This window comes from Zea mays, chromosome 8 (assembly GCF_902167145.1).
Source record: "Zea mays cultivar B73 chromosome 8, Zm-B73-REFERENCE-NAM-5.0, whole genome shotgun sequence".
Classification (NCBI taxonomy): Eukaryota; Viridiplantae; Streptophyta; class Magnoliopsida; order Poales; family Poaceae; genus Zea; species Zea mays.
In genome coordinates, this window is record NC_050103.1 from 101,980,582 (window position 1) to 102,006,044 (window position 25,463).

At 47.6% G+C, this 25,463-nt stretch overlaps 1 pseudogene; it reads left to right on the top strand.

Annotated features, from left to right (window-relative positions):
• The first annotated feature begins 22,919 nt into the window (after window positions 1-22,919).
• Window positions 22,920-23,800, top strand: LOC118473210 (uncharacterized; annotated as a pseudogene).
• The last annotated feature ends 1,663 nt before the right edge of the window (window positions 23,801-25,463 follow it).

A 25,463-nucleotide genomic window follows, 5' to 3' on the forward strand; every position in this document is an offset into this window, starting at 1 on the left:
AGATGGCTCACCTCAAGGGCGCACCCTCTCTCTCTCGCGATGCTTGTAACCCCTACTACGAGCACCCCGGTGCAAGATAATATAAGCCTCATCCCCCCTTGTGTTCCATCTTGCATCAACCCATCTGGGCAGGGACACGCAGCGTCAAATTCACTAGTCGGTTGAGGGTCCTCGCGGGTCCAAAACGCCGACATCAAGGAATAGACTTTCCAGTCAACCTAGTGGTCTTAGGATCCAACGGTATTGATGTGATTCTTGGATGTGACTGGTTGAAAAGTTGTGATGGAGTGATACAATGTGCTAAAGGAACAATTATGTTGACAAGTCCTCAAGGTGAAAGAATCCAAGTTAGCACAGGTATGTCAACAGATACAAAAGGAGAAACAATGGTAAATCACTTGGAAGAAAAGGCCCTGGAAAATATCAAGGTAGTGTGTGAATACCCAGACGTATTTCCGGAGGAATTACAAGGTATGCCACGTGACCGTGATATAGAGTTTTCTATTGAATTATTACCCGGAACTGCACCTATCTCGAAAAGACCTTATAGAATGGATGTCAAAGATTTAGTTGAACTGAAGAAACAAATAGAAGAATTACTAGAAAAAGGATTCATTCGCCCAAGTTCATCCCCTTGGTGAGCCCCAGTTCTATTTGTGAGCAAGAAAGATGGTTCGAGGAGAATGTGTTTTGATTATAGAAGTTTGAATGAAGTAACATTTAAGAATAAATACCCATTACCTTGGATTGAAGATTTATTTGATCAGATGAAGGGACCTAAGATATTCTCGAAGATAGATCTAAGGTCGGGGTATCATCAGTTAAAGATTCGAGTAGAAAATGTACCCAAGACAGCCTTCACCACGAGATATGGATTATATGAGTTTTTGGTCATGTCGTTTGGACTGACTAATACACCGGCATACTTTATGAACTTGATGAATAAAGTATTCATGGAATATCTGGATCAGTTTGTGGTCGTATTCATTGACGACATACTGATATACTCTCCGAATGAAGAAACACATGAAGATCATCTAAGACTAGTCCTACAAAAGCTTCATGACAACCAATTGTATGCAAAGTTCTCGAAGTGTGATTTTTGGCTAAAGGAAGTTGCTTTCTTAGGACATATTGTTACTGATGGTGGAATTAAAGTAGACCCAGGAAAGATAAGCGAAATACTAAATTGGAAGCAACCAAAGGATGCGTCCAAAATTAGAAGTTTTCTTGGATTGGCAAGATACTATAGAAGATTTATTGAAGGTTTTTCCATGTTAGTGAAACCTCTTACCTCACTATTGGAGAAAGGTAAAGAGTTTAAGTGTGATGAAACATGCCAGAAATGTTTTGAAGAACTCAAGAAAAGGTTAACCACTGCACCAATATTGGTAATGCCAGACATTCACAAGGGATTTGATGTGTATTGCGATGCATCACACCTTAGACTTGGATGTGTGCTAATGCAAGGAGGAAAAGTAATAGCCTATGCCTCAAGACAGTTGAGGAAGCATGAGAAGAATTATCCTACGCATGATTTGGAACTAGCTGTCGTAGTGCATGCTTTGAAGATTTGGAGACACTATATGATTGGAAACAAGTGCAAAATCTTCACGGATCACAAAAGCTTGAAATATATATTCACTCAGAAAGAACTCAATCTAATACAAAGAATATGGCTTGAGTTGATCAAAGACTATGATTTGGAAATACAATATCACCTAGGAAAAGCAAATGTAGTGGCTGATGCTTTGAGCCATAAGGGTCAAGTGAACAACATCACTACTCATTTGATGTCACAAGAATTGTGCTGGGAAATGGAGCAACTCAACCTTGGAATGCTCAATAATATAGAAGCAACAGTTATGGAAGTTGAATCTACGTTGGAAGAAGAGATTCGTAAAGGACAAGAGTCTGATGAGAAAATCAAAGAAATTAAGACACAAATTGGTTTGGGTAAAGCCCCAGATATCACGGAAGATGATCAAGGCACAATATGGTTTAAAAAGAGAATCTGTGTACCGAAAATCGAACACCTACGCCAACTTATTTTGAGAGAAGCTCATGATTCGGCTTACTCTATTCACCCGGGAAGCACAAAGATGTACCAAGATCTAAAGGAATAGTATTGGTGGTACGGTTTGAAAAGAGATGTTGCTACTCATGTTGCATTGTGTGACGTGGGTCAGTGAGTTAAAGCCGAACACCAAAGACCAACAGGATTACTACAACCTCTCAAGGTACCTAAATGGAAATGGGAAGAAATCGGTATGGATTTCATAGTTGGACTACCCCGTACTCGGGATGGATATGATTCAATATGGGTCATAGTAGACATGTTGACTAAAGTGGCACGCTTTATACCTGTGAAGACAACTTACTCAGGAGCCCAGTTAGCAGAGTTATACATGTCAAGGATTGTTTATCTACATGGAGTACCAAAGAAGATCGTATCAGATCGAGGAACCCAATTTACCTAGCGCTTTTGGAAAAGACTACATGAGTCCATGGATACCAAGCTAAACTTCAGTTCAGCTTATCATCCGCAAACGGATGGGCAAATGGAAAGAACAAACCAAGTGTTGAAAGATATGCTAAGAGCCTGCGCTCTAAAGCATGGTAGAAGCTGGGATAAAAGTTTGCATTATGCAGAATTCTCGCATAACAATAGTTATCAAGCAAGTCTAAGAATGGCACCATTTGAAGCACTTTACGAACGAAAGTGTAGAACACCGCTTTATTGGAATCAGACCGGAGAAAGTCAACTATTTGGTCCAGAAATTCTCCAAGAAGCAGAAAAGCAAGTGCATATTATTAGAAAGAATTTGAAGATAGCACAATCAAGACAGAAAAGCTATGCTGACAGTAGAAGAAGAGAGTTGATATTCAAAGTAGGAGACTCCGTATACCTTAAAGTTTCACCGATGAGAGGAATGAAAAGATTTAAGGTTAAGAGAAAATTATCTCCTCGCTATATTGGCCCATTCAAGATTTTGGGAAGAAAAGGTGAAGTAGCATACCAGTTAGAGCTACCCGATAGTTTATCGGATGTGCATGACGTATTTCACGTATCACAACTCAAGAAGTGCTTGAGAGTACCAGAGGAACAGTTACCCATGGAAGAACTGAATGTTAGTGAGGATTTGACTTATTCGGACTACCCTGTCAGAATTCTGGAAACATCTCGCAGAATTACAAAGAGTAAAGTCATTAATATGTGCAAGTTTCAGTGGAGTCATCATTCAGAAGATGAGGCCACTTGGGATAGAGAAGATGAACTCAGAGCAAAATTCCCCCAATTATTCTCAGAACTTCCTTAATCTCGAGGACGAGATTCTTTTAAGATGGGTAGATTTGTAACACTATAAAAACCATCAACTAAAATAATGCATTTAGTTATTAATGATAATTATGGCAATAAATTTTTCAGTCAAGTGTTTGTTATTTATTTGCATTTGGAATAATTTTTTGATTGCTCATGATTGATTTTGGATATTTAATAGCATTTCTTCTTAAATGAAAATCCAAATAAATAATATAATAATTATTAGTCCAAAAAATAAATATTTTATTTATAAATAATTTTGGTATAATTATTATGAATTTTAGGGTTATTTAAAAATATATTTTGAAATTAGAAAAGAAATAGAAAAAACAAAATAAAAGAAACCCTAACCCTAATGGCCCACTAGGGGCCCAACATAAGTCGTGTGTGCCCCTCCCTGCCTCCCAGCCGCCACCGCCACCTTCCTTCTCCCCCCTCTCTCATAGACACGCGAGGCCCACCCGGCCCCTCTCCCTTCCCCGCGCCAGGCCGCGCAGCCGCCAGGAGCCCGACGCCCAACCGTGCCAAGCCCCGCCACCAGCCGACGCGCCGCGACCAGGCTACACCGCGTCGCGACCGAGCCGCCCTGAGCCGACCGCGCGCCACCCCACGTTCGTTCTTACTCTCGAATTAAGGAGCATCAAATTGACCGTTTCTCCTCCCCACTCTCCCCTCCATAGATGCCGACGCCATCAATGGCCTTGAAGCACCGACCGGACACCTCTCTCTCCTCGGCACCCTCTCCTCTCCCCTCCCTCTCTCTATAAAGGCCGGCCGAGCTCCTCTCTCCCACCTCCCTACCCGAGCTCGCCCCCTTCTCTCTCTCACTCTCCTCGCCGTTCGAGCCATCGCCGCCGTCGCCGGAGCTCGTCACGCCATCGCTGGAGCTCGTCACGCCATCGCCGGAGCTCGTCACACCGTCGTCGGAGCTTCGTGGACCGTGCTCGTGCCCTGCTCACTGGAGCTACGCCACCTGCCGTACCAAGCCTTCGCCTAGACGCGTGCCCAAGCCCGTCCGCCATTCGTCGCGAGGTTGAAGACGACCCAAAATAATTTTTATGTATTTTTGAAATCACTTTTTAATTCAGTTTGTGAATTTTATAATTATTGTGTTGTAATATAAGCATGTTGTGATTCGGAATTCATGCGTATGTGTGCTATAGATTTTTGGTAGATGTATGCGATAAATTAGTGCACCGTGATTATTCATGTTATTTGTTTACGATTACTTTTAGAAAGTTGGATTAGAGAGAAGTATGACAAAAATGGATGGACACATGATGATGATAAAAACACTAAATAGGTAATTTTATAGTTAATTTTATTCACAATGAATTTTGGAAATTATTTAGAAGGTTATAATCATAAATTCATTTTAGTAGATAATAGAAGCTTTTCTTAACATGAAATTAGTAAATGGTATATAATTCATGGCAATATAAACATTATAGGTTATTAGATGATTTATCTCCGATTATTATTAATAATACTTTCTTTTAGAAAGAAAAGAGAAAACTAAAAGAATATCACTAGTCGTAACAAAAATAGGTTTTTACTAGCCAAAATAAAGGTGTCCATAATTATAGCACTTAAATTCTTAAGATTAGTAAAACACTTGTTTTTGTCATAATAACCCTATTTATGTTATAAAAAGACCAATTGGTGATTTATATTGATTCTTAGAATATTAATGTTAATAGAATCATAAATAAATCATTTTTAGCTGTACGCATAAATTCTATTTAGAAATAAAAGGAATAAAATCTATTAGTCTATTTAGTAGTAATAAAGAAAATAATTAGCCTTTATTTTCATAAAGAATGTTAATACATATTAATACTAGTTAAAACTATTATTATAGCCACCTACTCATAATTTCATCAACAATGACTCGTAGTAATAGTCATAATGAATTAATAAGTATTTATGCTTTAAGGCGTATTTATGAGTGTGATAAGTGTGATGTATGAATGTGAATGTAATGGTAAATGATGACCCCTGTACTGGTGTATGTTTATTTATTTGGCGTACGTATTCTTTTTGTATGTGCGATACACAAATCGATGCTAGAAGTGGACTGTGAGTTAGACGAGCCAAACACGTTCGAGGACGACCCATATGAAACTTTCGAGCAAGGCAAGTCGATTCTCCCTCTACATTTTCTATCTGTACCCAATTAATTCATATAATAATGTTTACTTTTTGGATATATTGCATAATTTGATGGGATTTGCCTAATTAAAGATTTCCTAGATTTACCAACTCTATACCTTGATTACCCTGGGAAAATACTATGCTTTGCAAAATTGTGCTACCGCTCAACTTGATAATTTTGATGTCACTCATTATTTGATATTAATGTTCCGGAAATGAAATTGGCATTATGGTGTTAACCCGATGGTTAAACAAGATTATTTCATATTAATTGGAACATGGAGTGACCACCTAGGATAACAGTGCAACCACAAGTGGTATCATGGCTCTGGCTTTAGTAATTAGCTTTATATGCTTAGTACCTAGCAACCTTACCTGAAATATGGGCAACAGGGGGAGCGACAGTGGTGGCAGCTCATGTTAACGTGGGGACATATTCTTGGCTAAGGTACCTCGCCTAGAGGGCCTCCACACCGACTTGGAAACCTTAGCGGGTTGCTTTGTATTAAGTGTATTTTGTGAAAGCCTTATAATGGATCCCTATCCATTTACCTTGGTAGTGTTTACGGGTACGGTCAACCCAGACTAGATGGGATACATGGCTTGTGGGTAAAGTTGTACCACCTCTGCAGAGTGTAAAACTGATATGTCAGTCGTGCTCACGGTTAAGAGCATCCTGGACCCTCACATGATATATGAACTTAAAGATGGATAATAAATCGAGATCTGATGATCTGCCAATGGTTCGCTTAAGTGGTTTCACTTAAGTGTTTTTGATATACTCTTATACCTTTGTGTAAATGGGATACTTGGGATACACACTTATTAGTAAGACAGGTGTTGCTAATAAAATATTGACCAACTAAAATGCTTACCGCTTAACCTTAGCCTTACCTTATTAAACTTGCATTAATTTTTCTCCCACTTGTTGAGCCCCAACCATAAGTGAGCTCACCCTTGCTAATATTTTGATCAGAGGATGATGAAGAAGACATTGATGGAGATTTCGATGATTACTGAGTCTAACGATACGCCGGTCATCTTCCTGTGGGAGATTACCAATGTTATTTCCGCTATACTTTGACGATACTGTTTAACATACTTATGTCTGGATGATGTAATAAAGTGACTCTACTCTCTTTACGCCTTTATTGCATTATCTTTTGATATATTACACTTGTGACGTCAACATATGTGTGAAAAATGGATCTTGGCACACATATGATATGCATTCGGTTTTGCCCCCAGAACCGAGTGTGACAGAGGTCTAGGCCATCGTCTCCTAGTCAACTTTGGGTTGCTGGATCGTTGTCTTTGTAAGATGTAATTATTTTGTACAGAACTCCTATTATATAGTAAAGATGTGACATTAGTTTCTGTACCATGAGTCATCATATGTATAAGACTTGGTCCTAGCACACTTGGTGATTATCTCACGTCCGGGTCCCCAAAACCCGAGTGTGAGAGAGAGGGAAGAGCAGACCTAGTACTATCAGGCCACATCGGTACGATGATACAGATCATCAACAAGCCACGTCCAAACCATGGAGCAGTACCAAAGGGCCTCTGTCAAGTACGACACCGAATACAGTCTAGAGAGTATCCCCGCTGACCGGTGAGGCCGGTCAAACCCACCCCCCATGGCTACTCGAGCCTCGTCAGTGGCATACAAACACTTCAACGGCGTTAACGAACAAACCCTAGTCTAGATGGGTGTTGAGCACCAAAATGAGCGTGAGCAAAGCAGATTAGGGTTCCAAGTTTTGTGCTACATTTGTTAGCTAGATTCCCGGAATTAGCTCAGGAGATTAGTTTGTAAAGGGTCCAGCCCCCTCCTCTATAAATAGAGAGGTATACGATCGATTTGTAATCATCAATCGAATCAATAACACTTCTATCTCGCATTTATTTTCTGTACAATTAGGAGTAGTTCTAGTCTAGTTCTAGTTTATCCTCTCAATCCCCAAATTCTCCGCTTCTCTTTGACTCTACGTCGATTAGAGGAGTCTAGGTCGGTCTGCCCGAGCCTAGACATCACCTAGGATCTCTCCTCCCCGACGGGGTCCCTCCCGGGAGCGAGATCCAGGCGCCGCCGGCGACCTTCGCCGCCCCCTACGCATGCGTGGACCGTCTGGCCCTAGGGAGTGGATCGTCCGGCCGTCGTCCGGCCCCAGGCCGCGAACCGTCCGCCCCTGTGCAGAGAGCACCGCCACGGTTCGTGTTGAGTGATTGGCGCCCAAAAAAGGCACCAACATACTTTTGGCGACTCCGCTGGGGACAATTTCATACAGACCTATCGAGATCGACCCTCAATGGCCGATTCAAAGGATAGCTCTGAAGTTTCCACCAGCAATATCATCAAACCGACATGGGAAACCTTGCCGACTGAAGAACAACTCCTATTCGAGGAGCGCCAGGAGCAGCTGATCCAAGAAGCAAAGGCAAAATTCCTGGCCGACTTCAAGGTGGACAGGAACAACAAAGTTGTTCAACAACGGGCGACAGATCTGGCTTCGCTCCGACCTACTACGAATACCCCCAATGTAAGTAGCACCAATGAGCTCCAATCTCTTAAAGCTTACATAGACGAACAGAGAGAACAGATGCAACGTATCGTAGGGGATATACAAAACGATCATAAAAGGCTAGTGCGTGCGCTTGATAAGTCTACTATTGCAAATCTTCCTTCGCACGAGGTTGAACTGAGGGAATACACACGTGATTCATTGGCTACAGGTTGTCACGACCAGTCACAACCCCTTTATGGGATGCCGATAGACATGTACCCTGGGCAACAACATCCTCCCACGCACATCGGCGATAAATTTGCCGATCTGCGCATGTCCGGACCGTCCGCACGTGAGCGCGGACCGTCCGGGCCAGCGGCGACCGGTCCCATTTTTAGAAGCGAATTACCGAGGACTGCACCCAAGCCGCCACATACCATGCAAACCCTAGATAACCCATTTGGACCATCTGTGTATGGCGCCAGACAGTCCGAATATAACGCCAGACAGTCCGGACACATGGCCGGACCGCCGACGCACGTAACCGGACGGTCCGCGTATTTAACCGGACGGTCCGGCACAGAGTTTTTTGAGGAGGATGGATATCCAACTCCACATCCATCCCAGCTAAACTCTCCATCTCACCATACGATACACCAACACCATAATATAACCTACCAAACCCGTGAGAGTGAGTACTTTCCGGCCTCCAGAAGGCCAGAAAGGAATGAACAGTCCTATGAGCCTCATAGGGCATGTATTAACACGCCGCAAAACCCAAACCAATGGGGAGGAAAACAACATACCAACATCCAAACAACCTCACCCATATTGGACCAAAGAGCCGGTGGTCTCCCACCGGATGCCATCGATATAGTAAGAGAAAAAATAGCTGGGGCATTACGAGATAAGCTCGGAGTTAGTATAGTCCCTAGGGGGTAGTCATATCGGAGGCCTTATGGTAGCCAATTTGACTGTCTCCCATACCCACAGGGGACCAGAATACCCAAATTTGCAAAGTTTTCGGGTGACCAAGGAAAGAGCACGTGTGAGCACATAGACCAGTTCTTAGCACAATTAGGAGAATTGGCCGACACCGAAGCTTTTCGTGTGCGTTTATTTTCATTATCTTTAACAGGGACTGCATTCACATGGTATGCCACGCTCCCTCCTAATTCCATTTTTTCATGGGGAGACTTAGAACAAAAATTTCATGAACATTTCTTCTCTGGCGATTACGAGTTAGATTTAGTAGACTTAGTGGCCCTACGACAAGAAAAGGATGAATCGGTTAATGATTACATCCGGAGATTCTGGGATACGAGAAACCGATGCTTTCAAATTCATTTAACAAATAAACAATTGGCGGGAATAGCCTTTGATGGATTGCACTATTATTTAAAAGAAAAATTAGAAGGCATCCAGTTCTTTACGCTAGCACAATTACATCAGAGAGCTTTGGCTTATGAAAGCCGAAGCAAAGAACTAGTCAAAACGGTTCATCATAATGCCCATATAGTAGAACACAATCAAAGTAGTTCGAACGATGAACCAAAGGAAGTTTACACTGCCGAAATAGTTTGGCCTGAGGAGGCCAAATCTTCGGCTTGCTCCTCCTTGCAGTCAGTTCAAAAGAAACGGCAGGAGGATGTTAAGTTTACATTTAATGTCGGCAAATGTGATAAGATATTCGATGAATTACTAAAAAATGGTAACATTAAGATCGATTATACCGTTCCACCCACCGACAAACTAAAGCGTCGCGCATATTGCAAGTGGCACGACTCATTTTCCCATGCCACTAATGATTGTAATGTGTTCCGGCGACAAATCCAATCGGCCATTAACGAGGGACTATTGAAATTTCAGGAGGACACGGAGCCCTTCCCAGTGAATATGATTGACTTCAAGGGCAAAAGGGTCCTAATTCAGCCCAGCACAACAAATAAGGGCAAAGACAAAGAAGTCATCATCGGCAACGCACGGGAGGCCGACGGAAACAACAAAATCTCTTGCAGGAAAGTGTTGGTCGAGAAGACTCCTGATGGAGGGGAGACACTAAAAGTGACCATCATAACCTCCGGCACTGGGGAGCAAGCGTAGACAAGGGGGCATGCACGAGAACCCATACTACGCATCATGGACGGTCCGGTGCCTAGGCGCGGACGGTCCGTAACATCGCCAGACGGTCTGGAGCATTCCAGCGGATGGTCTGACAACGCCAAGGAGCCACGGCGACCACGTACCTTCAAACCACGACGACCAGAAATAATTATGTGGAAAACTAACACGTTCAAGGCAGCTGGTCGGTTGGTCAAAACCGGCCCAACCTTCGATCAATTATTGTCCAAGTATGTGAAAAAGAAGGCCAGCCCTAGGGATCGGCCAGCAAAGCGACCTCGCTCGCCCATTCATGAGCAGCATCAGGAAAGACCGATTGGACCTGTTGGGGACTTGTTCTCAAATGCTATGAGTTAAGAACAAGGCAACACAAAATGTTAATAGTTAGAGACCTTCGTCCTTCAAAGCATTATCTCCCTTATGATATAATGGTTTTTAGACGAAGGCCATGAAGGACGTACCTTCATCATCTCAGTGTATAATAATGAAAGCAGAGGCATATGAATCATGAGAAATAACATGAATAATCATACGATATTATCAATATATCTTTATTATATTATCATGAATAAACATGGACAATATTGAATTACATTTATACCTTTGGCTTGACAGAAGGCAAAAATCCAGGCGTGACGTGCGAGTGAATACAAGTCAGCATGAACAGTACGGTGTCACTGTTCATCTATTTATAGGCACAGGACGCAGCCTGTGTAGAATTACAATCATGCCCTTGACATTTACTATTGACTTAGGGATAATCTATCGAGGACTAGATAGCCTTTTCCCCTTTAAGTCGGTTCCATTTTCCATTGTTGAGCCGAAGCTTTTCTACAGGTAGCTTCGACACTAGTTCATTCTTCTCCCGAACCGTGTTCTTCATATCATGTACAACTTCATCCCATGTCCGAAGGTTCCTATATATGTATTATACTTGGAGAACATGTTAGTTGTGTTTTTGAGGACCTTCGGAGGACGAAGGCCCCCAACAGTAGCCCCTCGCAGTATTAATTTATTATAACAACGAATTTAGACTGCAACGTGAACGAAGGCCTTAAGCCGAAGGTCCGAAAAAACACCTTCCCTTCGCTAGAATAGCGACAGTCAATGACAGGCGGGACCCACCAAGTTGCAAGGCACTGGGCGTATAAATATGAACCCATAGCGGCAACATTTGATACGCTATTTCTGCTATTTGCATTGTTTTCTCGAATTTCTAGCTCTTGCTCAATAGATCTTGCCTGATTTTCGAGCTTTTAGAGCTTTGGTTTAAAGACGTGTTTTGCTCCATGACTGGGGAGAAGATGTCTGAGGAAAAGAAGATGACTGAGGAAGAGAAGCTTTATGAAGAGAAGAAAATTGTAGATCCTTTCATTTCTAGGTTTTTTGAATCCATGGCCAAGACAACACACAGAAAAAATTACAAGGGAAATACTGGCGGATCTGTCTGAAGACTTCGATGATAGTGATGAGTATGATGCGGAAAGTGGAGACAAAGATTCTGAGGATCGACCGTGGCGACCAAGCAATACAATCTTCGGAAAATCGACTATTAAACAAAGTCATGTTGACGCTATGAGAGGAAGGTACTTCCGCGACATGACTATTGTGAGGGTTGGAGGAGACAGCGCTGCTCCTGTCCCTGAAGCAAATGAAGTGGTTATTTACCGAAGTTTTATGAAGGCAGGGCTTCGGTTCCCGTTGAGCAGATTCTTAGTTGAAGTGTTGAAGACGTTTCAGATTTTTCTTCATCAACTTACCCCTAAGGCTATAATCAGGATGGGTTTGTTTGTTTGGGCTGTAAGAAGCCAAGGGTTAGAACCAAGTGCAAAATGCTTTTGCAGTATGCATGAACTTTTGTATGAGACGAAGGCCACTGGTAAGGAACAATATCACAACAACTTTGGTTGCTACGGATTCGTTGCTCGATCCAATGCAAGTCATCTGGTTCCTACATTCCAAAAAAGATGTCCTGGAGCCTGGATGGAAGAATGGTTTTATGTCAAGAATGATCTAATTGAAAGAGAGGACATTAAGGAAATCATCCAACGCCCCATCTGGTCTCGTTTCGGCCTTTGGAGGCCGAAGGTAACTATTGGAACTGAAGATGAAGCGTGTCAAAAAGCCTTCAACAATGTTTGTGCCTACATTGGCACAAGGGATATAATTCAAGAGCACATAGCCGTCAGGGTGTGGCCACTTGTAGAAAGCTGGGATATGCCGAAGGATACTACTACCGAGTCCACTGAAGGTGGGTTAGTTCGATTGAAATATACCTTCAGATTCAGAGACCGGTTTAATGAGCCAAATGATGATTGGTTAAAAAGTATTGAGGCTATCAGCGACGAGCTACTTGGGACATATAGTAGAGCCGAAGATGATGCCTTGTTCGCAGCCTTCGGGGGTCGAGGGAAGAAAAGATTGAACAGAGTATTTGATGCAATCGACTTCGTATACCCTGATTATTACTACCCGCTATGAAGGCAGGGAAAAAAGAGAAAGACTACCGCTTCGGCAACCACAGTTGTGCTGAAGGGCAAAAAAGTGAAGGTTCTGACCCATCGGTCGTGATATATTGAACCGGTCGTAGTGCCTGAATTTGGCGAAGGGACCTCTTCAACTGCCGAGGCAAAACAAGCTGCTCCGATTGTGCAGAGTGCTGAAGAGCCGATGTAGTGCCGAAGGTGCCTACAGTCGAGTTAGCCGAAGCTAAGGATAATAGGGCCGAAGAGTCACAGGTGGACAAATAGTGAAAATGCCAGAAATTCTGAGCTCACCAGCAGAGGCAAAATTGCCGAAGGTGCAAAAAGCTCCTGCCGCAACTCCCAAGAGGAGGAGGATGGCCAATGTGCTAGACATTGTTATGGAGACCACGAAAACCTTGACCCCTACTTCTATTGAGAAAGTTGCCGAAATCACCAAGGTCCAGGCCGAAGCTGAACCTATAGTGCCCATTGAGACGAAGGTTGTCGTGCCTGAGGACAAGGCTGATCGTCAAACTTCAGATACTGGCATGACAGTAGGGCAAAGTATGGCAGAAAAAGCAAAATCTCCTGCCCCCGAAGCCCCAGTCGAAGATGTTGATTACATTTTTCGACATGCTTCGGAGAAAAAATTATCCGAAGAAGAAGTCCTGGAAGCCAGACACTATGCCCAAAAATTAAATATCCGAAGGGAGCCTTAGTGTTTAACGACACTAATGAAGATGATTTCCTGTACTGTCTCCTGGACAACAAAGAGATATCTGTTTGCCGAGAGATTGCTAAAAGTATGGGATTTCCGAAGCTTGAGGAAGGCCTTTCGGTTATGTCGAAGGATGATCTTGCCGACAGCCTCGCGTACAACAGTATAAAGGTATAGAAGTTAACTTTGAAGTTGGAAATGAAGTATTTAATTGTCTTGCTTAATCCTTTCTTCTTCTTTTGCAGGGCTTGATTCTTAGTAATGCCTTGACGGCACAAAAGAACGCCGAAGACGAAGGCTGTTCAATAGCTCTTAGCAACCTTTGCTCAGAGGTGATTGAACTGAGAAACAAAGGTCTAGAGAAAGACAAAATTTTGATCTCTTTGGTGAGTAAAATAAAAGAAGACGAAGCTAAGTACAAAGCTCAGGTCGAAGCCCAAATAGCCAAGGTTGAAGACCTTTGGAGACAATTGGTTGAAGCTAATGAGAAATATGCGCTCGCACAGGCTAACCGAGAGATTAGTAAATATTGGAAGAATAAGCTTGAGAAAAATGTTGAAGAACTTCACAAATCTAAGGAAAAGTGTTTTGAAAAATACTTGGATTGCGTGAAGAAATTAAAAACTAGCTTTTCCAAAGTGGGCGCCTACTCTTCTGAAGAAAATTATATCTGAGGCGACCCGAGGGCGTTATTGAATGGATAAGTGACGAAGTCGAAGCCTTTGAGGAAATATTGAATGATCGCGGGGGTATCTGTGCCTTCTCCGGCGCTCGTGGGATCGCAACTATTCTAGAGAAGGCCGGATGTGATCACGTTAAGGCTATATCCCAGGCCGAAGCTGCCTTCTCCATAGACGATACAAAGGATCCTTCAGCCGAAGCAAATTAGTGGGTGGGAAGTTTTATTCTGATGTTTGGGTGAACGGTGGCCGAGAGCAGGCCGATGAAATTATAAAAAAGAATGAAAAAGACACCCACGACGCCTGGGAAGAAGCAAAGTAAGCTGAAGAAGCTGCTGAACGCGAGAGGCATATGGGTATTGTTTTTTTATTTTTTTGGCTTCAGTACTTGCTTTGTGGCTTCAAACTAACAGTTTTACTACTATAGCTGAACTATCCCCGCTACCGGAGCCGTACAATCCCCTAGCTGATCCAGAAATGAAGGAAGCACTGGATATCATAAGCATGGCGAACTCCGTTATTGACGAAGTCGTCGATAAACTTTTAAACGAAGTCGCAGAAGTCCTTAGAGAAGAATAGATTTTATGGTAATAACATTTTGTATGGAACAATTGAAGGAGGATTAGACTTCTATTGTAACAAAACTATGTAACATTTGATGTATGTAACGTTGAATCGAATATGTAAGCTGTTGTAATTTATTTCTTTGCGATGCATGAAACATACACACATACCTCTTTTTGAGCCTTCGGTGAAAAAACACCTTCCCTTCTTTTCATGCTTCGTAAAGAAGGAAGCCCCTTCTAGGGTAGATCTGATAAAATTGTTACCCGAAGCTTGCTTCGTGCCTTAGCACATTTCCATTCAACGCAGTATTTCCAAAGATTTGCTTCGTATTCAATCTTTCTGTTGATGCGATATGATGTATGATGTGATGCTATGTTGAATGATGCGATAATATGATGCAATATGATGATGCTTTAACACTCACACTTACGCCCACATGATACACGAAAGACTCTGCATCCCCTTGGGAACGTCTTTTGAGTCTAAGCTCTACATCCCCTTAGGAATGACTTTTGAGCTTCTGCACCTTCTATTTCGGTGGTATAAGTTCTGCATCCCCTTAGGAATGACTTTTGAACTTCTTCGCCTTATATTTCGGCGGTATTTGGCTCTGCATTCCCTTTGGAACGACTTTTGAGCAGAAAACTTACACTGCGCTCCCTTAGGAACGACTTTTTGTAGCTTCGTCAATTTTGGCTCTGCATTCCCTTAGGAACGACTTTTGAGCAGAAAACTTACGTTGTGCTCCCTTATGAACGACTTTTGAGCTTCGAACTTTTAAGAGTCGTCTTTCAAGCTTCGTAAATCCATGAAGAAGATATATTTCATTCTGGTGTAGGAAAAATTATTACAAGAGATTGAAGCTGAGTTTTTCATTACTTGTTTCTCATACAGAAAATAAAATGGCATAAAAGATGAAAGTACTTCAGAAGTAGGATATTCCTCAATATATGTGCTTCGATTCTGGTACAGTGTTGTTGACTATACGAGCTTCGGACTCCTCCCTGAAGTCTCGTTGCTGTTGGGGGTGCTGGCGCCCTTCTGGCTGCTGGCTTTGGGTATGAGTGGGTGGCAATGGTGGTGGAAGTGGAAGCTGAGGCTAGGAAGCTTGTGACTGGCTTGCCGAAGCAACAGAAGCTGCAGGTTGATTGCCCACATATTCTGGTATGTAGGGGGAGTAGCACGAAGCAGTGTGTAAAATCTGCTTCGGCTGGTTCTGCCGAGCTTCTGCTTCGGCAATCTCTTTTTGTTTCTAAATGATAATATGGCATGTTCTTGTAGTGTGGCCCTTGTCTTCACCACAGAATAAGCAATACATTTTCCTAGGCTGATCCCCATATCTTCCTCCGAAGCCCCTGCCACCTCTGCCCCTTGGAGCTGGTGGCCTGAAAGAGCTTTGCTGGTGCCCTGAAGACTGTGAGCTTTGCTGTGGCCTCTGAAGCTAGCTTCCTCTGTCATCATTCTGACTGGAGTTGTGGATTGATCTGACATGTCTAGGGTGGATTCGTCCTCCAAAGCCCCTAGTCATCTCAGAAAACCTATAAGCTTCCTCCCTTATTTGGCGGAAATCATTATCAGCCCGGATGTACTCATCTATTTTCTAAAGCAGCTTCTCTAGAGTCCGAGGGTTTCCTGGCGAAGTATTGAGCCGTAGGCCCTGGCCGAAGACCCTTGATCATGGCCTCAATGACGATTTCATTGGGCACTGTGGGCGCTTGTGCTCTCAGGCGCAAGAACCTTTGGACATACACTTGAAGGTACTCCTCATGGTCTTGCGTGCACTGGAACAAGGCCTGAGCAGTGACTAGCTTTGTCTGAAACCTTTGAAAACTGGTGACCAGCATGTCCTTAAGCTTCTGCTATGACGTGATTGTCCCTGGCCAGAGAGAAGAGTACCATGCCTGAGCCACACTTCAGACTGCCATGACAAAGGACATGGCCATGACAGTGGTGTTGCCTCCATATGAGGATATTGTTGCCTCATAGCTCATCAATAATTGCCTTGGGTCTAAGTGCCAATCGTACATGGGCAACTGGGGTGGCTTGTAGGATTGTGGCCATGGAATAGCCTGCAATTCTGCTGCTAGGGGAGAAGCATCATCAAAAGTAAAGTTACCATGATGAAAGTCATCGTACCATTCATCTTCGTTGAATGAGCCCTCTTGACGAAGCTCCCCGTGCTGAGGCCTTTGATCCTGGTCATCTTAAGTGAGATGACGCATTTCTTTAGCGGCCTCATCGATCTTCTTCTGAAGATCGGCGAGACGAAGCATATTCTCCTTTTTTCTCTGAACCTGTTGATGAATAGCTTTGAGATCTCTGATCTCTTGGTCCAACTCTTCATCCTGAGGCGTCGGACTTGTAGCTTTCCTTTTCTGGCTTTGGGCTTCGCACAATGTGTCTTGGTTGATGTCCAGTGGCTGCAGTGCAGCCCCTGGCCCTGAAGCTTTCTTCGGCGGCATGACGAAGGTCACAGCTTGCCGAAGGTGGTCAAATGAGTTCACCAGAGGTGGGCACCAATGTTGGGGACTTGTTCTCAAATGCTAGGTGTCGGCGTTTCGAGACCGGGGGGTCCCTAAGCCGACGAGTGAGTGTGCCGCGTGCCCAGCCCAGATGGGTCGAGCGCGTGGGCGAGCGCGAAGGGGGGAAGCGAGGTAGCCGGAGTCGGGCGTGAGAGAGGTGGAAATCCCGCGGCCTTCGTGTTCGTCCCGCGCCCAGGTCGGGTGCGCTTGCAGTAGGGGGTTACAAGCGTCCACGCGGGTGAGGGAAGCGAGCGGCCCCAAGAGAGCGCCTGTCCCCGTCCTCGTCCCGCGCGGCCAACCTTCTCTAAGAAGGCCCTGGTCCTTCCTTTTATAGGCGTAAGGAGAGGATCCAGGTGTACAATGGGGGTGTAGCAGAGTGCTACGTGTCTAGCGGGGGAGAGCTAGCGCCCTAAGTACATGCCAATGTGGCAGCCGGAGAGATCTTGGCACCCAGCTGGTGTGGTGTCGTGGCTGTCGGAGGAGCAACGGAGCCTGGCGGAGGGACAGCTGTCGGAGCGGTTGGGTCCTTGCTGACATCCCCTTGCTTCCGTAAGGGAGCTGAGAGCCGCCGTCGTCATGGGGCTAGCGGGGCACCATCATTGCCTATCTGGCGGAGCTAGCCAGATGGGACACCGGTCTTGTTCTCTGCGGCCCGAGTCGGCTCGGGGTAGGGTGATGATGGTGCTTCCTATTGACGTGGCGGGCCTGTGCCCTAGGTCGGGCAACGTGGAGGCTCCTCCGAAGCCGGGGTCGAATCTGTCCTCCATGGCCGAGGCCGAGTCCGAGCCCCTGGGTCGGGCGAGGCGGAGGTCGTCGGCAGAGGCCAGGACGGTGTCCGAGCCTTGGGGTCGGGCGAAGCGGAGTTCGTCGTCTTCTGGATCTGAGCCCGAGTCCGAGCCCTGGGTCGGGCGGAGCGGAGTTCGCCGTCTTCCGGGGCTTAGCCCGAGTCCGAGCCCTGGGTCGGGCGGAGCGGAGTTCGCAGTCTTCCGGGGCATAGCCCGAGTCCGAGCCCTGGGTCGGGCGGAGCGGAGTTCGCCGTCTTTCGGGGCCTAGCCCGAGTCCGAGCCCTGGGTCAGGCGGAGCGGAGTTCGCCGTCTTCCGGGGCTTAGCCCGAGTCCGAGCCCTGGGTCGGGCGGAGCGGAGTTCGCCGTCTTTCGGGGCCTAGCCCGAGTCCGAGCCCTGGGTCGGGCGGAGCGGAGTTCGCCGTCTTCCGGGGCTTAGCCCGAGTCCGAGCCCTGGGTCGGGCGGAGCGGAGTTCGCCGTCTTCCGGGGCCTAGCCCGAGTCCGAGCCCTGGGTCGGGCGGAGCGGAGTTCGCCGTCTTCCGGGGCTTAGCCCGAGTCCGAGCCCTGGGTCGGGCGGAGCGGAGTTAGCCGTCTTCCGGGGCTTAGCCCGAGTCCGAGCCCTGGGTCGGGCGGAGCGGAGTTCGCCGTCTTCCGGGGCTTAGCCCGAGTCCGAGCCCTGGGTCGGGCGGAGCTTCCTATGGCGCCTTTGCGTTAAATGCTCCTGCGACTCGGTCGGTCGGTGCGGCGATTTAGTCAGGGTTGCTTCTTAGCGAAGGCAAGGCCTCGGGCGAGCCGGAGATGTGTCCGCCGTTAAAGAAGGGGGGCCTCGGGCGAGACGGAAACCCCTCGGGGTCGGCTGCCCTTGCCCAAGGCTAGGCTCGGGCGAGGCGTGATCGAGTCGCTCGTATGGACTGATCCCTAACTTAATCGCACCCATCAGGCCTCTGCAGCTTTATGCTGATGGGGGTTACCAGCTGAGAATTAGGCGTCTTGAGGGTACCCCTAATTATGGTCCCCGTCAGTAGCCCCCGAGCCTCGAAGGGAGTGTTAGCACTCGCTTAGAGGCTTTCGTCGCACTTTTTTGCAAGGGGACCAGCCTTTCTCGGTTGCATTTTGTTCCGGTGGGTGCGCGCGAGCGCACCCGCCGGGTGTAGCCCCCGAGGCCTCGGAGGAGTGGTTTCACTCCTTCGAGGTCTTAATGCCTTGCGTAATGCTTCGGCTGGTCTGGTTGTTCCCTCATGCGAGCAGGCCGTAGCCCGGGTGCACGGTCGGGGCCCAAGTTCTCGGGCTGGTATGTTGACGCTGTCAACGGTTTGGCCGGAGCCGGGTTTGCGAGAGCAGCCCCCGAGCCTCCGCACAGGGCGAGAGGGCGATCAGGGACAGACTCGGCTTTTTTACATACGCCCCTACGTCGCCTTTCCGCAAGGAGGAGGGGGGAAAGCGCCATGTTACCCTCGATGGGCACCGAACATGGTGTCTCCGGTGAGCTGCGGGCGGGTAACCCGAGTGGGCGTCCATGCCCCGTTCGTTGGGGGTCGGCTAGGGGCCCAGAGGCACGCCCAAAAGTACCTGCGGGTGATCTGCCGGACCCGGTCCCCTAGCGACGGGGTCCGAGGGCTCGATGCCTCCCTCCGATGGGATTCCGTTACAAGATCGCTCCCGCTGGTCTCGGAAATGTCCTAGGGTACCTCGGGAGCGTAGCCCGAGCCTCGGTTATGTATCGAACGTATCCCTGGTCATCCCTCGCTCGGTGTCTGAGGCGACTGTGAACCCTTCGGGGGCCAGCCTTCGAACCCCTAATCAGTAATGGGCGCGGAGCCCGAGTAGCCTGAGGCGGCCGTGGAACCCTTCGGGGGGCCGGCCTTCGAACCTCTGACCAGTAGTGGGTGTAGGGCCCACGCGATCTGAGGCGGCTGTTGAACCCTTCGGGGGGCCAGCCTTCGAACCTCTGATCAGTAGGGAGGCTCGGAGCCTGGTTCCTTCACGGGGAAGGATCCCTTTCGGGGTATCCCCCTTTCCCGGTCCCTGTTGCAAGAGATAGAGAAAGAGGAAGAAAGGAAAAAGGATACGAAACCGAACGACGCGGCGTACCTTTTTTGGTGCGGTTGTTTCGGCGAAGGCGAAGCGTCGCCCGTTGCTTCTGCCAGAAGCGCCGCCTGTCCAGCCGCGGAGTTAATGCGACGGGGCGAGTAGTTGGCGAGGCCGCCGTTGTGTGTGCGCGAGCCGTTCGAGGAACGGATCACGGGCGCGTTGTCTTCACGCCGTGAGAGAGGGTTCTCTCGCTGCCACCGGACGGGACGTGAGCTCGGCTGATGACGTGACCGCTGCTCCCGCGCGCCTGCCACCGTCATTACTGCCAGCCCACTTTGGCCGTGTTGACCGCCGCGTCAGGCTAGCGCCGCTGGGTCGCGCGCCGGGTCGCCTCGAGTCGCGGTACTAGTTCCGCAATCGAGGAGGCGCGGTGGTGGCGCAAGTGGTGGGGCAGTTGCTTGCATGCGGCATCCGGCGCGCCGGTTGCGCGACGCGTGGGCCTGGGTCTCCATGCTGGCGTGTCGGGAGTCGGAGGAGCGCGTCCACCTGGCGCGGTTGCATGCCGCCTGCATGGCTGCTCGCCCTTTCGCCCGTTGGTCTGGGCAAAAGTGGAGGGCCTCTTGTAACCGTTGGGCAGTTGCGCGCACCATGCGCGGCGGTTTGGCTTCTTCTGCTTGGAGCCGGTCTGCATGACATGCGGGGCCCAGCCCCCGCGCCGCAGGGGAGGGCCTTGGAGCGTGTTGGAGAAGACTCAGCCCGTGACGGTTGGGGGCGCACGTAGGGAGAGTTGCCTTTAAAAGGAGGGCGACCCCTTTCGGAAGGCGACCATGTCTTCTTCCTCCCTTATGCGTCGTGTCTTTCCATCTTCCAAGCCCCCGGATGGGGGAGATCCGCCGTCTTTCCACCTCGTCGTTGGAGGAACGCAACTCCGCGGGAGTTGGTACCTTTCAGCCATCGTTCGGCTTCAAGGATTTTCATCATGCAGCCCGGCTGCACCCCTTCACCGGCGGCCACCCAAGACGGTGACCTCCGGCTTGATGGTGGGGGAAAGCGAGCCGGGCCGCGGCCTCTGCCCCTCCCTCAGCCTCAAGGATTTTCATCACCAGGGCTGGGGAGGGGAGTGTGCCGAGTTGGGGTCGGCCCCTGCGTGGGCGGCGGCCCGCTCCTTCACTCAGTGATTGGAGGGAAGGGCGGCCGTCGTCCGTGGCGCTGGCATCTGCAGCGTGCCTGGCTTTCGGACACGAGTGGCTTCGGAGCCGCTCGTGGTGCCGGCGTCTGCCACGGCAGCTGGAAGAGGTTCTTCCGCCGGCGCTGATAGCCAAGGCCGGCCACGGGCTGACCTCCAACTCTACGGCCTTCTGCCCGTCCTTGCCTCACGAGTTTGGGCATGGGCGGGGGCCTCCTGGCAGCAGCATCTGCCCTGAGGTCAGTGCTGCCGCTGTTCGGCCCCCCGGAGCAGAAGTCGTCGTCGTCGCCGCTGCTGGAGCGGGTGACGGCGCGCCGTTCATCGGTCTTCTGTTGTTCCGCATGCCCACCCCTATCGAGTGGGGTTGTTCGTACCTGCGGAGGGGGGAACCGGAGTTCCGTTTGTAATGGCACTTCGAGTGCTAGGGTTTTTTGTTCATTGCGGCTTTCGGGGCCTGAACATGTAACACCCCAGGTGTTTATATTCTGCTCGACAACGAGTACGGATTTAAGCACGAAATATCAGTGGATAACACGGATTTTAAATTTTAATCATCCTCGCTTATTGCGATTTTAATATCGCATCTGTTCCGTTTATCGCGAGTGTGACATCATTTTTACTTCTATTTATTCGGGCTCTTCCCAAATTTTCGTGTTATTCGGAATATAGTCGTTCCGAAAATCGGTGCGTTCGATGATTATTTAAAATCCATCGCTCGCGCGGATACGAATTCGGAAGCCCGGACCATTATCCCGGGCAAATTAATTTGAACTCAACAACTAAAATGTTCGGGGCCAAATTAGTCTGTATCGCGCGTTGCCCGAGAGAAATATTGTGTGAGATTAATAATCAGGAGTATTTGGTATTAAATCGATTAAAACAGATAAAGGTAATTAGAGCTGGACTCAAATAATTTCTAATCGGTCTAACTTCAACGAAATCAGTCATAAATTAAAATACGAAAGCCGAAATCAGTGTAGTTCGGTCGGTATGTTCTCGTCTCGATCTGAATCTCTGGATATAAATCACGGGTGAAAACTCAATTGCTTCCGAAAAATTCACCAAATTAAATCCTGCCCAATTATTGTTGTCAATCCTAATTATTCAACCCTTTAGTCATCGCTAAAAATATCAATTCAAAATATCTGTGGATTTGTAAAAAAAAAAGAAGAGAAAGATTAAAAAATGGAAACATCCTCACGGATCTCTCTTTCTCCATTTTTGTTTCAGCCACCGTCAGATGATCTCATCCTCCCACCGCTCAAGTCTCTTGCTCCTATCCATGTCGTGAGTTTTTTTTTCCGTTGAAGCTGCTGCAGCACCTACTTTTTCCCAGCTCATATCTCCCTCTTGATATTTCTTGCCGTCGGAAAAAATCAAACCGCCCCAGCCTGTCTTTATCTCCTGCGCGAGCCGTGCTCGTGATCCTTCCCAGCCGCTTCATCTTCTTGCGTGCGCAGCTTTCCTCTACTCAAGCTCGCCGCGCGCCAGGCCGACTCCTCTCCTGCTCCAGCTCGCGGAGTTCCCATGGCCGCCGTAAGCTCGCCCCTGGAGCTTCCCCGTCGCGCGGTTCTCTGTTCTCTGCGCACAGTCGCGAGCTCGCCGGCGTGCTCCGGATTTAGCCATGGAGCGTCCCCATCGGCCATCGCCGTGGAGCTCTCCTGACCGTCTCCAGACCCACGCCCATGGCAGCTCGCCTCCACAGTCCACACCGCGCTCCTCTGCTCGGCCTCCTCTCCAATTTCCCCAACCGAGCTCCCATCTCCCTGTTGCTATGCCCAGCCGACTGCAACTATGGCCGCGCCCAGCTTATCTCCCTCAGCGCTCGCGGCTCTCTCTCTCTCTCCCCTGGTCCCTGCCATGGCTGGTCGAGTTTTTCCCCAGCCGCAAACTCTCCCTGCTCGGCTGCTCGCTCCTCCCATGGCGTCCATCTCCGTAGTCGCCGCCCTCTGCTCTGGAGATTTCTACGCGCAGCCCAGCTTTTCTGTTTATTCCCAGCGCGCGCGTCTACTCCCTCTGCCTGGGTTACGCTCCTCCCTAACAACGCTGGCACACGCTCTCCTCTGGTCGTTGGTCGTGCTTCTCCCTCAGCAGCCAACCTCGTCGGCCGAGCCCAGCCCCAGCTCGCCCAGTCTCCATCTCCTTTAATCTGCCGTTCTCCAGCTCGGTCTCTGTTTCTCTGCACACGTCGAGTTCCTTGCCGCGCGCTGAGCTGTGAGCTCTGTGTCGTGTCCCTGGTTCCAGCGTGGAGCTCGTGAGCGTCTTCCTGTGCTCCTTTTGTGCGATCAGCTTTGGTCTCTATTACCCGCTAAACTACTGTCGCGCCGGGTTATGCCCTGATGCGCGCATCATTAGTCTTCATCGTGCGTGTCGTGACAGCTGTTGTGGCCGTGAAGCAGTCCGCGCCATAGAGTTCGTCCGACCGCGACCTCGCTTTACTCCTCGCGTCATCGTTTGCCGTCGAGTCGTCGAACACGTCATCCTCTGCTCAAACCCCACCTCACCAGCTCGCTCCCGACTTCAGCTAAAAGTCGTTGTCGTTCCGCGCGTCAGCAAGAAATCCCAAGAATCAAGTGAAGATGAAGCTAGCAGCACGATACTCCCCAAGTGTTCGACAAATTGTCTGGATCGGAAAATCGCTACCGATCTCGCAGATTCGTGTCAGCTGCTGAAACGGTAAGCTGATGAATTATTCAGAATAGTTCAATCGATGAATAAATAAATTGCTAGTGCGATGCTCATTAGGTGCTCGATAAATTGCGTAAGTCACGAAACTCCCGTCGACTTCGCAGTTCTTGCGATTATCGAGCCAGATTCAGTTATAGCGAGTTATCTCGCTATTCCGATCAAGTAGTTAAATTAGTGTACCGAGTAGAATATGAGTAGGCATGTGTGTTAATAAAATATTTTAATCACTTATAAAGATGTAGTATAATTTATAAAGCAAGAGATAAGTTTAGAATTCAATTAATTAAGTAGCTGATAAGTTGTGTTTAGGCTAATCATGTTTAAAGTGTATGATGTGTTGTTCGTGATGTTTGCGTTAGGTTCGTTTAATCTAGAAAACCGTGATTATTAAGCTTAGTCATACGTCGATAGCTAGTGTTTTCGTATAAAATAGTACGACGCTTCGTCACTAAGTATTTAATTCTTGTCGGCGTAGCACTATTTAGGTTCGTAATATTTTCGTCTATATGCATTCATGTGCATAATGCATTTCATTCAGGTACGTTAATTAATCGCGTGATGCGGAAGACGAGCCAAGTCGACCCCAAGCGTGGGCTTCTTCGCAAGGCGATGCTGATGGACAAACCTGAAGATGGTCGTCAAGTGCTCATTGACTAACAACACTAACCTAGTGTTACTCAGGCAAGCCCCGGTGCATTTGCCACCTCCTTGATGCTTTTAAAATCTTTCTCACTTGCTTGATGCATTAGGTGATAGGAGTTGATTGATAAAACAATTCCTGCATTACCTTCCTTGAATTTGATTACCTTCCTTGATCACCCGTTTTACAAAAGATTTTTGATGCTTAGCCTTGCTTTAGAAAAACAAAATGTTTTGTTTTACAAAAGATGATGTGGCAAAAGTGGGTGGGATGTTTTCGAAAATAAAATTTGATGGTGGATCCATCAAGGCCTTGATGGGTTCAACATCGGAAAAGATATACCTCTGCCAGGTACCAAACTTTGGGTTTGAAATGATTAAGCCGAGACCGGGCGGGTGACTTGCACGAGAAAGGAGTCTCGGTGTAGTGTCTCCGTCTGAGTCGATTAAGGACCGTCTCGATGTAGGCCTGCTGACCGAGGACCCTTTAACTGGTCACATGCCTCGTCATGGGTAAGCCTTGCCTCGGGCAGACTAAGGCCAGAATAAGATAACACGAAATGGGCGTGGAGCGGTGGCGGGAGTAGCGTGTACCCTCCGTGGCAAGAGGCTGGACGATGGTGTATCTGTGCTCTCGGTTTGCGTGAACCTGATCTGGTCTTAAGAACCCCGGTGGCGGGTTGACATATGCAAGGGTTAAGTGCTACATATGTCGTGTGATTGGAGATCCTCAGCTGAGTATAATCGATTCGAATCGCCGTACCTTCGCGGTTATGAAGACTTGGTCACTGACTTACACGTAGCAATCCAGTAAAGATGATGGGTTTGTTAAGAAATTGGCTAGTGCAGGTCAAGTGATTGAACTAGGGTAGAAAGAACTCTAGTTGCAGGTAATTTTACTTAACTTGACAAATAAAACTGGATTTTTAAGGATCCACTTTTAGTAAGCATTTCTGCAAAACAGAGTCTTTGATCATTGAGAAACCTTACCTTGACTCCCTTATAACCAGCATACCCTTGAGAGTCTTTTCTTTAGTCGGGTAAGTCTTGCTGAGTAATTCCATACTCAGGGTTTTA